Below are 11,485 nucleotides of genomic sequence, written 5' to 3' on the forward strand. Positions count from 1 at the left end.
GTGAACTACAGTGTAGCTTCTGAGGGAATGGCTGTACATTGGAGGCAGCACAAAGCATAGGCACCGGGTCTAAATGCTGCGGGAGTTATGTAACTTTTCGCTGTCCTCAGACCAGAATCTAGGTTTAGAAAATAGTAGAGATCACAAATCAAGCTAATTGAACATCTTTCCTTAGCTCACAAGCCCCCAATTTTCAGATTTCCACTAAAAAGCATTCCTGTCACTGCCTCTTTTTCTTACTTTAAGATGTAAACCTAAATCTAATAATAATAGTCCAAAACATCCACAAATTAACTAAAAATTATTTTGGAGAATTTAAAGGAGACATCTCAGCCAATATACCATGACAACAGTTTTTAAGGAAATGAAACTTCAAGGTCCATTTATTAGCAGTGAACAACAAGCAACACAAAACTATGATAACAAACAGCATGAGTTACATAAACGCCTAAAAAGTCCATCAGATTTTGTGTAGCAAGTAATAGGAGCGACACCCTTGATATACTAAAGGATTACATGCAAGCAATAAAATGTAGTCTATGGATTTCACTTTGAACAATGTGCTTGTTCTGTATAGGAAAATAGGTTAATAACTGAATTTACAGATAGTTCTGTTTCATTCGAACAGATGAAGAACAAACTTATCACCCGACCAGCTAGATACCATTGATTGATAAAGGTAGAAATGTGGATTTTAGTAAGATATCTTACTAAAAGATTATAGTGCATGGGTCTACAGTAACTTGGCTTTTTGGATTCAGAATTGGCTTTCCTGTAGAAGACAGAAGGTGGTGGTCAATGGGCTAAAGGTCTGTTTCCAGTGGTGCTCAGCAGAAATCTGTAAATATTCAGTGCAATATAGATCGGTTGCAGGAATGGGTAGATAAATATCCAGTGGAGAATAATCCAGCTAGATCTGAGGTGTTACACTTTGGGAGATCAAATGTAAGGAGGTCCTTAACAGTGTTGATTTACAGAGGGATCTTTGGGTCTCAGTCTGTAGCTTTCTGAAAATGGCTGCACAGGTTGATAGGGAAGGAAAGAAGTTATATGGCATACCCACCTTTATTAGTTGAGGCACTGAGTTCTAGTGTTGGTTGGGAAGTTGTGTTGCACCTTTGTACACTGTAGTTAGCTGCATCTGGAGTAATACATTCAGTTCTGGTTGCCACATTATAGGAAGGATGTGGATGTTTTGGAGAGGGTGCAGAAGAGGCTTGCCAGCATGCTTCCAGGATTAGAGGACATATGGGCAAACTTATAGAGTGATTTTTTTTTTCTGGATCAGAGGAGGTTGAGGGGTGACCTAATAAATGTTTATAAGGTTATAAAAGGCACAGATAGAGTAGACAGCTGGTATCTTTTCTCCAGGCTGAAAATGTTTAATACTAGGTGGCATGCATTTAAGATGAGGGTGTAAGCTCAAAGAAGATGAGGTGGGGGGGGGGTTATTTTTTACACAAAGAATAATGGGTGCCTGGAATGCACAGCCAGTTGTGTTCGTGAAGATATTCCTAGATAGGCACATGAACATGCAGACAATGGAAGGATATAGACACGTGTAGGTAGAAGGCATTTGTTCAGTTAAGCATTTAATTACTAGTTTAATTAGTTCAGTACAACATTGTGGGCTGAAGGTCCTGTTCCCGTGCTGTACTGCTCTGTGTTCCATGATCTAAACCTCTTGCATATTCCAAGCCCAGTTACTCCTTCAAAGGAAAAGAATGGAGATTGAAAAAACACAGACCTGGATACCAAATTCTCTCAAACAAGCATGACTCAAGCAAATACATACAGAAATAAAAACTTAAAGTTACAAATTAAATGGTCCAAGTGTGTCAGTAGTAATTGGACTGGTTCTCAGTAATGTCCCGAGATACCCTCAGCTCCTATATAAACTGAAATATATATATATCCGCAAAGCAAATCCTACTCCTGGGTCCCAAATGTAATTTATAATTGCAAAATGTATTTTGTATTCCTAACTACTAACCTCCAAGCTCTAAAATTTTAGAGCATCTCTGAACCCAGAAAACCTCAAACCCAAACTATTAACTCTAATGGCCTATGTTCTAACTCAAACCTCTCACAGTGACCCACTAACCCCATTGCAAAAAAAGCATAACTTCATTCTGAAGCTAGAATGCACTTAGATAATCCACTGCCGTGATGAGGCCACACTCAGGTTGGAGGAGCAATACTGTGTATTCTGTCTGGGTAGCCTTCAACCTGATGGAATGAACATTGATTTCTCAAATTTCCAGTAATGGCATTCCTCCCCCCCCCCACTTCACCATTCCCCATTCCCATTTCCCTCTCTCACTTTATTTCCTTACCTGCCCATCACCTCCCTCTGGTGCTCCCCCACTTCCCTTTCTTCCATGATCCTCTACCCTTTCCTATCAGATTCTCCTTTTTCCAGCCCTTTTCTCAAGTCAAGTCAAGTCAAGTCACTTTTTATCGTCATTTCGCCCATAACTGCTGGTACAGTACACAGTAAAAATGAGACAATGTTTTTCAGGACCATGGTGCTACATGAAACAATACAAAAACTACACTGAACTACGTAAAACAACACAAAAACTACACTAGACTACATACCTGTGTACTGCATAAAGTACACAGAACAGTGCAGGCATTACAATAAATAATAAACAAGACAATAGGCACAGCGGAGGGCAGTAGGTTGGTAGTCCGATGGCTTGGGGGAGAAACTGTTACATAAATAAACAGCTGAATGGCAGCTTCTGGGATTCCGTCCGTTTCTGTACTCCCGCCGAGTATTTTGTTGGAGTCGGATGTAATCCAATTTAATGTCCATTGGAGAGCAGAAAGGACCAATTGACTTCCCAGCTCTTTACTTCACCCCTCTCCCCCTTGCGTTTCACCTATCACCTACTACCTTGTATTTCTTCCTATCCTCCCCCCTCCTCCTTACTCTGCCTTCTCGTCTTTTTTTTCCCTGCAGTTCTGCTGAAGGGTCTCGGCCTGAAACATCAACTGTTTACTCTTTTCCATGGATGCTGCCTGGCCTGCTGAGGTCCTCCAGCGCTTTGTGTGTGTTGCTCAGATTTCCAGCATCTGTAGATTTTCTCTTGTTTGTGATTAGGTAATACTAAGCCTGTTTGCTCTTGCAACAATGTGCATCCTCTTTTGGGAACAGGACGTTTACCCGTGAATCCTCTGACATAACCCCTCTTTGAGATAGATTTCAGCAAATGAACTAAAAGCAGTGATGGTTGTCTGACAAGATTGTGTTCATTTTCTGTTCTAAAAACATTGTTAATCTGTAAATCAAGTCCTTAACATATTTCCTTATACCAGACATCCCACCCTGCAAAAACTGATTTCAGGGAGGTAGCACCATCAATTTGCGGGAGACTTCCTGGAGAGGTGGGATGTCTGCAATAGAGTAGCTCCTTAGCAGCTAGCCAGCTAGTTTAAATAACGTTCGCTATGCTAATGAACGAATGACACCTGTTAAACTCACTTCAACATGTCTTATACAGTCTTAACCCATCATGGGCAATAGAAAAGTCACTGTTGTAAACAGTGCAGTGAGCAACACTGTCATTATTTTGACCCCTATTAGGCAGGGGTACACTTTAGTGTAGTCTGGGGTGACGTACGTTTTATATTTTTTTTGGAACACTTTGACATGGCGCGCTGTCACTCGCGCTCTCCCTCGCGCGCACTCTCATGGTCGCTCTTGCACTCTCTCTTGCTTTCTCTCGTGCGCTCTCAAAAAAATTGATTTCCGTGATATTGTATATAATTTGCGGGCATCAGGGAGCCACTATTAATATGCGGGAGACTCCCGGAACTTCCGGGAGAGGTGGGATGTCTGTTATACAGAATATATGGTACTTTTTAAAATGAATTCCATACATTTCATTGCTTCCATGTAATCCTTTAGTTTATTAATGATGTTTTTCCTGTAATTTGATTAAAGTCACAGTTACCGGCAAACTAAGAATCTCAACGGAGGAGATTAATGAAAACAAGAGGGTCACTTATCCTGTTGCTCATAAACACAAATCATCAACCTGATGTTCTCTTTTCTGTTTAAAACAAAAGTCTTTTTGATAATGCTCTAGTAAAATGCGCACTGCATTGTAGCACCACATATGCACATCATTGTCGATACTGCTCTACTACAAAAATTTGAAAAGAGCTGAGCTCAAAATTGCCATGCCTCAGGCAAAAGCAAAGATTAAAAAAGAACTTGAGAGAAGTTTGCCAGAGTTAGGCTGCCAGCCAGAGTAATTGCAGTTCTTGTTTAGGTGGAGAGCCTGGAGTTTGCCACTCCAGTAACAGGGATAATTGCATTCTGAAATGAAGGAATGATGGCTTGGCTACAGCTGAGGCTTTGGATGACTGAGGCATTGAGTTGTCTTGGATGAGCACTGCTGAGTGCACTGGAAAGATGAATTAATTCTAGCATGGTTTTTGTTCAAATACTGAGAAAAACAATATCCCTAAAACTGACTGCAAGAGTTGACATGATTTTATTTGCTCAGTTCCTGAGGGAGGGCAGCACTGTCCAAGCTCCTGCCTTTCAAAAAAGCTGTGAACTGAGGCTTAGCCAGCCCTTGCAGTTCCACAAGAAAGCAGGATAGTCTCAGGATCCTGGACCCATAGTTGAAATAATTAAGGTCAATGAGTAACTAATCACAAAACAAAATAGCTCATCTCTGCAAAGGTAACCACAAAGGTGTGCACTTGCCTACGAAGCAGGATGAAACCATGAAAGAGACTACATAAATGCAAATCTTGTTTTTTTTTCTGACCAACAGCCTGGAGATTCATGCAAGGTATGATTTACAACTCAACTTGCATCTTGTCAGGTCTGGTCACCTCACTGCAAGAAGGATATGAGAGCAATACCGGGATAAAGTTAGGATTTAGGAGGATGTTGAGGAGCTGATTCTGATGGAAGAATGCACACAAAATAATGGAGAAACTCAGCAGTTCAGGAATATATATGGAGAGGAATAAACAGCTAATATTTCAGACTGAGTCGACTGTTTGTTCCTCTCCATAGATGCTGCCTGACCTGCTGAGTTCTTCTAACATTTTACGTGTGTTACTCTGGATTCCCAGCATCTGCAGAATCTCTTGGGTTACTGAGGGAAGAATAACTGGCCTGACTTTGCTTGCTTATGGACAAAGGAGATTGAGAAAAGGGCGGATTGAGGTGGGTAAAGCTATCAGAAGCCTAGATAATGAACAAGAACAATGTATTTGCTTTACATAGATTGATGAATTATGAACCAGAGATCATAGAACAGTTTTGGCCACAATGTTGTTCTGAACCAGCTAAAAAGTAAACCAAAATAACCCCTGAAAGTAATCCGTTCAACCTATGCTGTCCATGTTCCTCTATCATCCACATATTCATGTACCTATCTAACCATCTCTTAAAAGTAAAATGTTATTTTTTAACTCAACGAGGAGTGAGGCTTTATAACCCATTGCCTGAAAGGAGGCAATACCTTCAACACATTTCATAAATTTCTGAATGTCATAATGCAAGGATGATGGACTGAGAGAAGAGGTTGTCCTGAAGTCCATTCCTGGCCTGGAGGATGTGGGTTGAGTGGTTTCCTTCTGACGGTTTCAGAAGTTGGCTATGATTAATGTCCAGACAGGGAAACTAATGGTAAGTGGTCTTCCAGAATCTAAACTAAAATCTGTAATAATGATATTCCCAGACCAGCACTCCCTGCAGAAATATGTCAATCCAACACTACACTTTCACTGAAATTATTCCTTCATCCTAAACTTAGAATTCTTAGGACATTTCTTTTTAAACTATTACAAAGATGCTGATCCATGTTGTAGAAAATTGTGATCAGGTTTAAACATCAGATCCAATATTAGATAAAGTGGGCTTTGGGACAAGGCTTGGGAAGAAGTCAGTGAGGAACAGGAGTGTGCGCCTCACACGTTTCTTTAATAATTCCACCTGAGTAACGGGTTTTCTCAGCATGATGAAAAACAAGAAGTACAGTTCCATTTGCACTGTTCACAGTCTCTAGACGTCTCAAAATGGCCGATAACATCAATTAATTGATTCTATTGTATTTTGCTTTTCTACTGTGAATGTTTACAAGAAAATGACCCACAGGGTAGTATATGGCAACATATACGTACTTTGATAATAAATTTACTTCGGACTTTAATGTAGTCTAGGAATTAAGGTAACAAATGTAGATTAGTTAATGCCCCAAAAACAGAATTAGTGTTGTTCTGTCAAGGATATGTCCTTCATAACTTGTAAAATTATAGTTAGTGATGCTTGTATCCACATTAGATCACAGATATCAGAAGGCCAAAGCATCTTTTCCACTGAAATAATTGGTAGCACCATCAATCATAGACTATGAGGTTTGGTCATGTACGTACAGCTCAGAAACAGGCCAACTGGCATCGGTTAGTTTGGTTATGCTCCACAGGTAATCTTCTTCCACTTCTCTTCATCCCAGCCCATTTCAATGCGGTCTGATCATCAAGCTCCTCTTGACCGTGGCTGCACAATGCACCTCGACTTCTCCCTGTGCTAGTGAGTTTTACATTGTCTGTGGATACAACCTTCGTTAAAGCTCTGTACTAAGTTGTAATTTACCTTCCAAAAATGACCCCCCCCTCCCGTTCAGAAGGCAGAAGATCAATTTTGAACACAGCATGTGTGAGGGCTGAATGGCCTGTTGTTCCCAGTTTTTATATGGAAGTGAAAACATTCCTGGAACCTTTCTTTGACTCCAATGCGGATTAGCACATGTCCCAGGACCTGTTGCAGTCTACTTGACCCACTGAGTACGTACTATGATTTTCTTACTCAATCCCAATCCTATTAATCCCAATTTTGCTTTAGCTTGTTGATCCCTACATACTCTTGACTCTAAGTAAACACCTGTTTTCTTGATAAATAACTCAATTTAGTTAGCAGCTGCCTCTTCTGGCTCAATGTGTTTAAAATGATAGTCAGTGTTCTCCAGATATACTCTTTATTGAGACATCTAAGACATTAGATCACTAGGAGCAATGTTGGTCCTTATAACATAGAACATAGATCCATCAAGTGGTAAGAAATTGGCTGGTCTTTTACCCAGTTGTGTTATTTTTGTCCCATCCCCACAGCAGCTAATATGATAATAGGTGTTATAACATGAGCTCTCCTTTCATGGTATTAGGAAATTTTATATTGTACTGAGAATCGAGTATCGTTTGAGATTTCAACATTGGCTGAAGCCAATACATTTTTACCAAATGTCAACTTACATGAAATATTCTGTGACTTGCATCTTGTCACAAATGTAGGGATTACTTGGCAGCCATATCCTCAACAATCCTCGTGTTGAATGTATTTGAATACCAATGGGGGAAGTCATGGAAATTGTAAGAAAAGTTAAATAAAACAAACACAAAACAAGAAACATGAAATCACATTTGGTTCACTAGCATCCTTCAGACAATGAAAATCACTCTGACCTATGATAAATTTTAATCTACAATTTGAGAGGGAGAAGGGAAAATCGGAAGTGTCAGTATTACAGTTGAACAAAGGGGACTATGGACCCATGAGGGAGGAGCTGGCCAAAGTTGACTGGAAAGATACCCTAGCAGGGATGACAGTGGAACAACAATGGCAGGTATTTCTGGGAATAATACAGAAGGTGCAGGATCAGTTCATTCCAAAGAGGAAGAAAGATTCTAAGGGGAGGAAGGGGCGACCATGGATGATAAGAGAAGTGAAGGACAGTATAAAAATAAAAGAGAGGAAGTATAACATAGCAAGGATGAGCAGGAAGCCAGAGGATTGGCAGATTTTTTAGGAGCAAGAGAACTAAAAAGGCAATACGGAGGGAAAAGATGAGGTACTTTGAACATAGAACATACATAGAATAGTACAGCACATTACAGGCCCTTTGGCCCACAATATTGTGCCGACCCTCAAACCCTGCATCCCCTATAACCCCCCACCTTAAATTCCTCCATATACCTGTCTAGTAGTCTCTTAAACTTCACCAGTGTATCTGCCTCCACCACTGACTCAGGCAGTGCATTCCATGCACCAACCACTCCCTGAGTAAAAAACCGTCCTCTAGTATCCCCCTTGAACTTCCCACCCCTTACCTTAAAGCCATGTCCTCTTGTATTGAGCAGTGGTGCCCTGGGGAAGAGGCACTGGCTATCCACTCCATCTATTCCTCTTATTATCTTGTACACCTCTATCATGTCTCCTCTCATCCTCCTTCTCTCCAAAGAGTAAAGCCCTAGCTCCCTTAATCTCTGATCGTAATGCATACTCTCTAAACCAGGCAGCATCCTGGTAAATCTCCTCTGTACCCTTTCCAATGCTTCCACATCCTTCCTATAGTGAGGTGACCAGAACTGGACACAGTACTCCAAGTGTGGCCTAACCAGAGTTTTATAGAGCTGCATCATTACATCGCGACTCTTAAACTCTATCCCTCGACTTATGAAAGCTAACACCCCATAAGCTTTCTTAACTAGCCTAGCTACCTGTGAGGCAACTTTCAGGGATCTGTGGACATGTACCCCCAGATCCCTCTGCTCCTCCACACTACCAAGTATTCTGCCATTTACTTTGTACTCTGCCTTGGAGTTTGTCCTTCCAAAGTGTACAACCTCACACTTCTCCGGGTTGAACTCCATCTGCCACTTCTCAGCCCACTTCTGCATCCTATCAATGTCTCTCTGCATCTTTGGATTTGTCTTCACTAGGGAAGACACAAACAATTTCCCAGATGTAATAGTGGCCAGAGGACCTAGGGTAACGGAGGAACTGAAGGAAATTCACATTAGGCAGAAAATGGTGTTAGGTAAACTGACGGGACTGAAGGGTGATAAATCTCCAGGGCCTGATGGTCTGCATACCAGGGTACTGAAGGAGGTGGCTCTAGAAATCGTGGACGCATTGGTAATCATTTCCCAAAGTTCTATAGATTCAGAATCAGTTCCTGCAGATTGGAGGGTAGCTAATGTTATCCCACCTTTTAAGAAAGGAGCGAGATAGAAAACAGGCAATTATAGACCAGTTAGTCTGACGTCAGTGGTGGGGAAGATGCTGCAGTCAATTATAAAAAATGAAATAGCGGCATATTTGGATAGCAGTAGCAGGATAGGTCCAAGTCACCATGGATTTACAAAGGGGAAATCATGCTTGACCAATCTTCTGGAATTTTTTGAGGATGTAACTATGAAAATGGACATGGGAAAGCCAATGGATGTAATGTACCTGGACTTTCAGAAAGCCTTTGATAAGGTCCCACATAGGAGGTTTGTGGGCAAAATTAGAGCACATGGTATTTGGGGTAGGGTACTGATATGGATAGAAAATTGGTTGGCAGACAGGAAACAAAGAGTTGGAAAAAACGGGTCCTTTTCAGAATGGCAGGCGGTGACTAGTGGGGTACCGCAAGGCTCGGTGCTGGGACTGCAGCTATTTACAATTTACATTAATGATTTAGATGAAGGGATTAAAAGTAACATTAGCAAATTTGCAGATGACACAAAGCTGGGTGACAGTGTGAAATGTGAGGAGGATGTTATGAGAATACAGGGTGACTTGGACAGGTTGGGTAAGTGGGCAGATGCAGTTTAATGTGGATAAATGTGAGGTTATCCACTTTGGTGGCAAGAACAGGAAGGCAGATTACTATCTGAATGGTGTCAGGTTAGAAAAAGGGGAAGTACAACGAGATCTGGGTGTCCTTGTTCATCAGTCACTGAAAGTAAGCATATAGGTACAGCAGGCAGTGAAGAAAGCTAATGGCCTTCATAACAAGGGGAGTTGAGTATAGGAGCAAAGAGGTTGTTCTGCAGTTGTACAAGAACCTGCTGAGACCCCATCTGGAGTATTGTGTGCAGTTTTGGTCTCCAAATTTGAGGAAGGACATTCTTACTATGGAGGGAGTGCAGCGTATGTTCACTGGGTTAATTCCAGGGATGGCGGGAATGTCATATGTTGAAAGACTGGAGTGACTGGACTTGTATACACTAGAATTTAGAAGGATGAGAGGGAATCTGATTGAAACATATAGGGTTATTAAGGGACTGGACACGCTAGAGGCAGGAAACATGTTCCCGATGTTGGGGGTGTCCAGAATCAGAGGCCACAGTTTAAGGATAAGGGGTAGACCATTTAGAACGGAGTTGAGGAAAAACTTTTTCACACAGAGGGTTGTGGATCTGTGGAATGCTCTGCCTAAGAAAGCAGTGGAGGCCAATTCTCTGGATTCTTTCAAGAAAGAGTTAGATAGAGCTCTTAAAGATAGCAGAGTCGAGGGATATGGGGAGACAGCAGGAAAAGGGTACTGATTGTGGATGATCAGCCATAATCACAGTGAATGGCGGTGCTGGCTCGAAGGGCCAAATGACCTACTCCTGCACCTATTGTCTATTGTCTTTTGACCTATTTGTGACTCCAAGCCCACCAATGTGGTTCATTTTTGAATACTTCCTCAGCTTAGGGGCAGCTGAGGATAGACAATAAATGCCAGCATTTCCACAAGCTATGGAGGATTAATAAAGAAAAACTTTAAGAAGCGATGGAATGGACTAAATGACCCTCAGACTTGTTCAACCATTCAACAAGGTCATGCCTGATCCTATATCTAACCTCTCTAATGAAAGGCCGTAAAATATAGGACCAGAATTGTCCCTGCGTTCCTTCATGCCCTGACTAATCAAGGATCTATCGACCTCTGCCTTAAATATACCGAGTGACTTGGCTTCCACAGCCACCTGTGACAACAAATTCCACAGATTCACAACTCTCTGGTTAAAGAAATATCTCCTAATCTCTGTTCTAAATGGACACCCCTCTGTTCTGAGGCTGTGTCCTCTGGATTTGGACTCTGCCTGCAATCACCTTAAAATTATGCCCTCTTGTATTAGCTATTGCCACCCTTGGAAAAAGGTGCTGTCTATCCTCATATGATCTTTATCGAGTCACCTCTCATCCTCCTTCGCTCCAAAGAGAAAGCCCTAGCTCACTCAACCTTTCCTCATTGGACATGATCTCTAATCCAGGCAGCGTTCTTGAAAAATCTCCTTTGCACTCTCTCTAAAGCTTCCACATCAGCCAGTTCTCAAAAGCAGTAGTGTGTGCCATGCTGATATTGAAAGCACCTGAGCTGTGGCTTGAGGAGAGCCTGATGTATCAGATTATCAGAATGTGCTCTTGGGTTTCTGTGAGGTTTGCTTTGTTTACGTGCTCGCCCTTGTACCGATGGAATCCAGATACAGTGTGTGTTGAGGATTAAGCCCCAAATCCTGAGGCAGCCTGCAGCACTGGACTTCAGGGAGCTTCTGAACATTGAAAAATAATGGACCAGGAGTGTTAGGTATTATTGGGAGTTCTGCTTCATCCTGCTGATCTCAATATCCCTGCATTAATTTAGATTTTAGTTGGAAAGAATGGTGATAGAGACCTCATGTCAAGCTGTTGGAGAAG

The sequence above is a fragment of the Mobula birostris genome, chromosome 26 (genome assembly GCF_030028105.1).
Source record: "Mobula birostris isolate sMobBir1 chromosome 26, sMobBir1.hap1, whole genome shotgun sequence".
In the NCBI taxonomy this organism is placed as follows: domain Eukaryota; kingdom Metazoa; phylum Chordata; class Chondrichthyes; order Myliobatiformes; family Myliobatidae; genus Mobula; species Mobula birostris.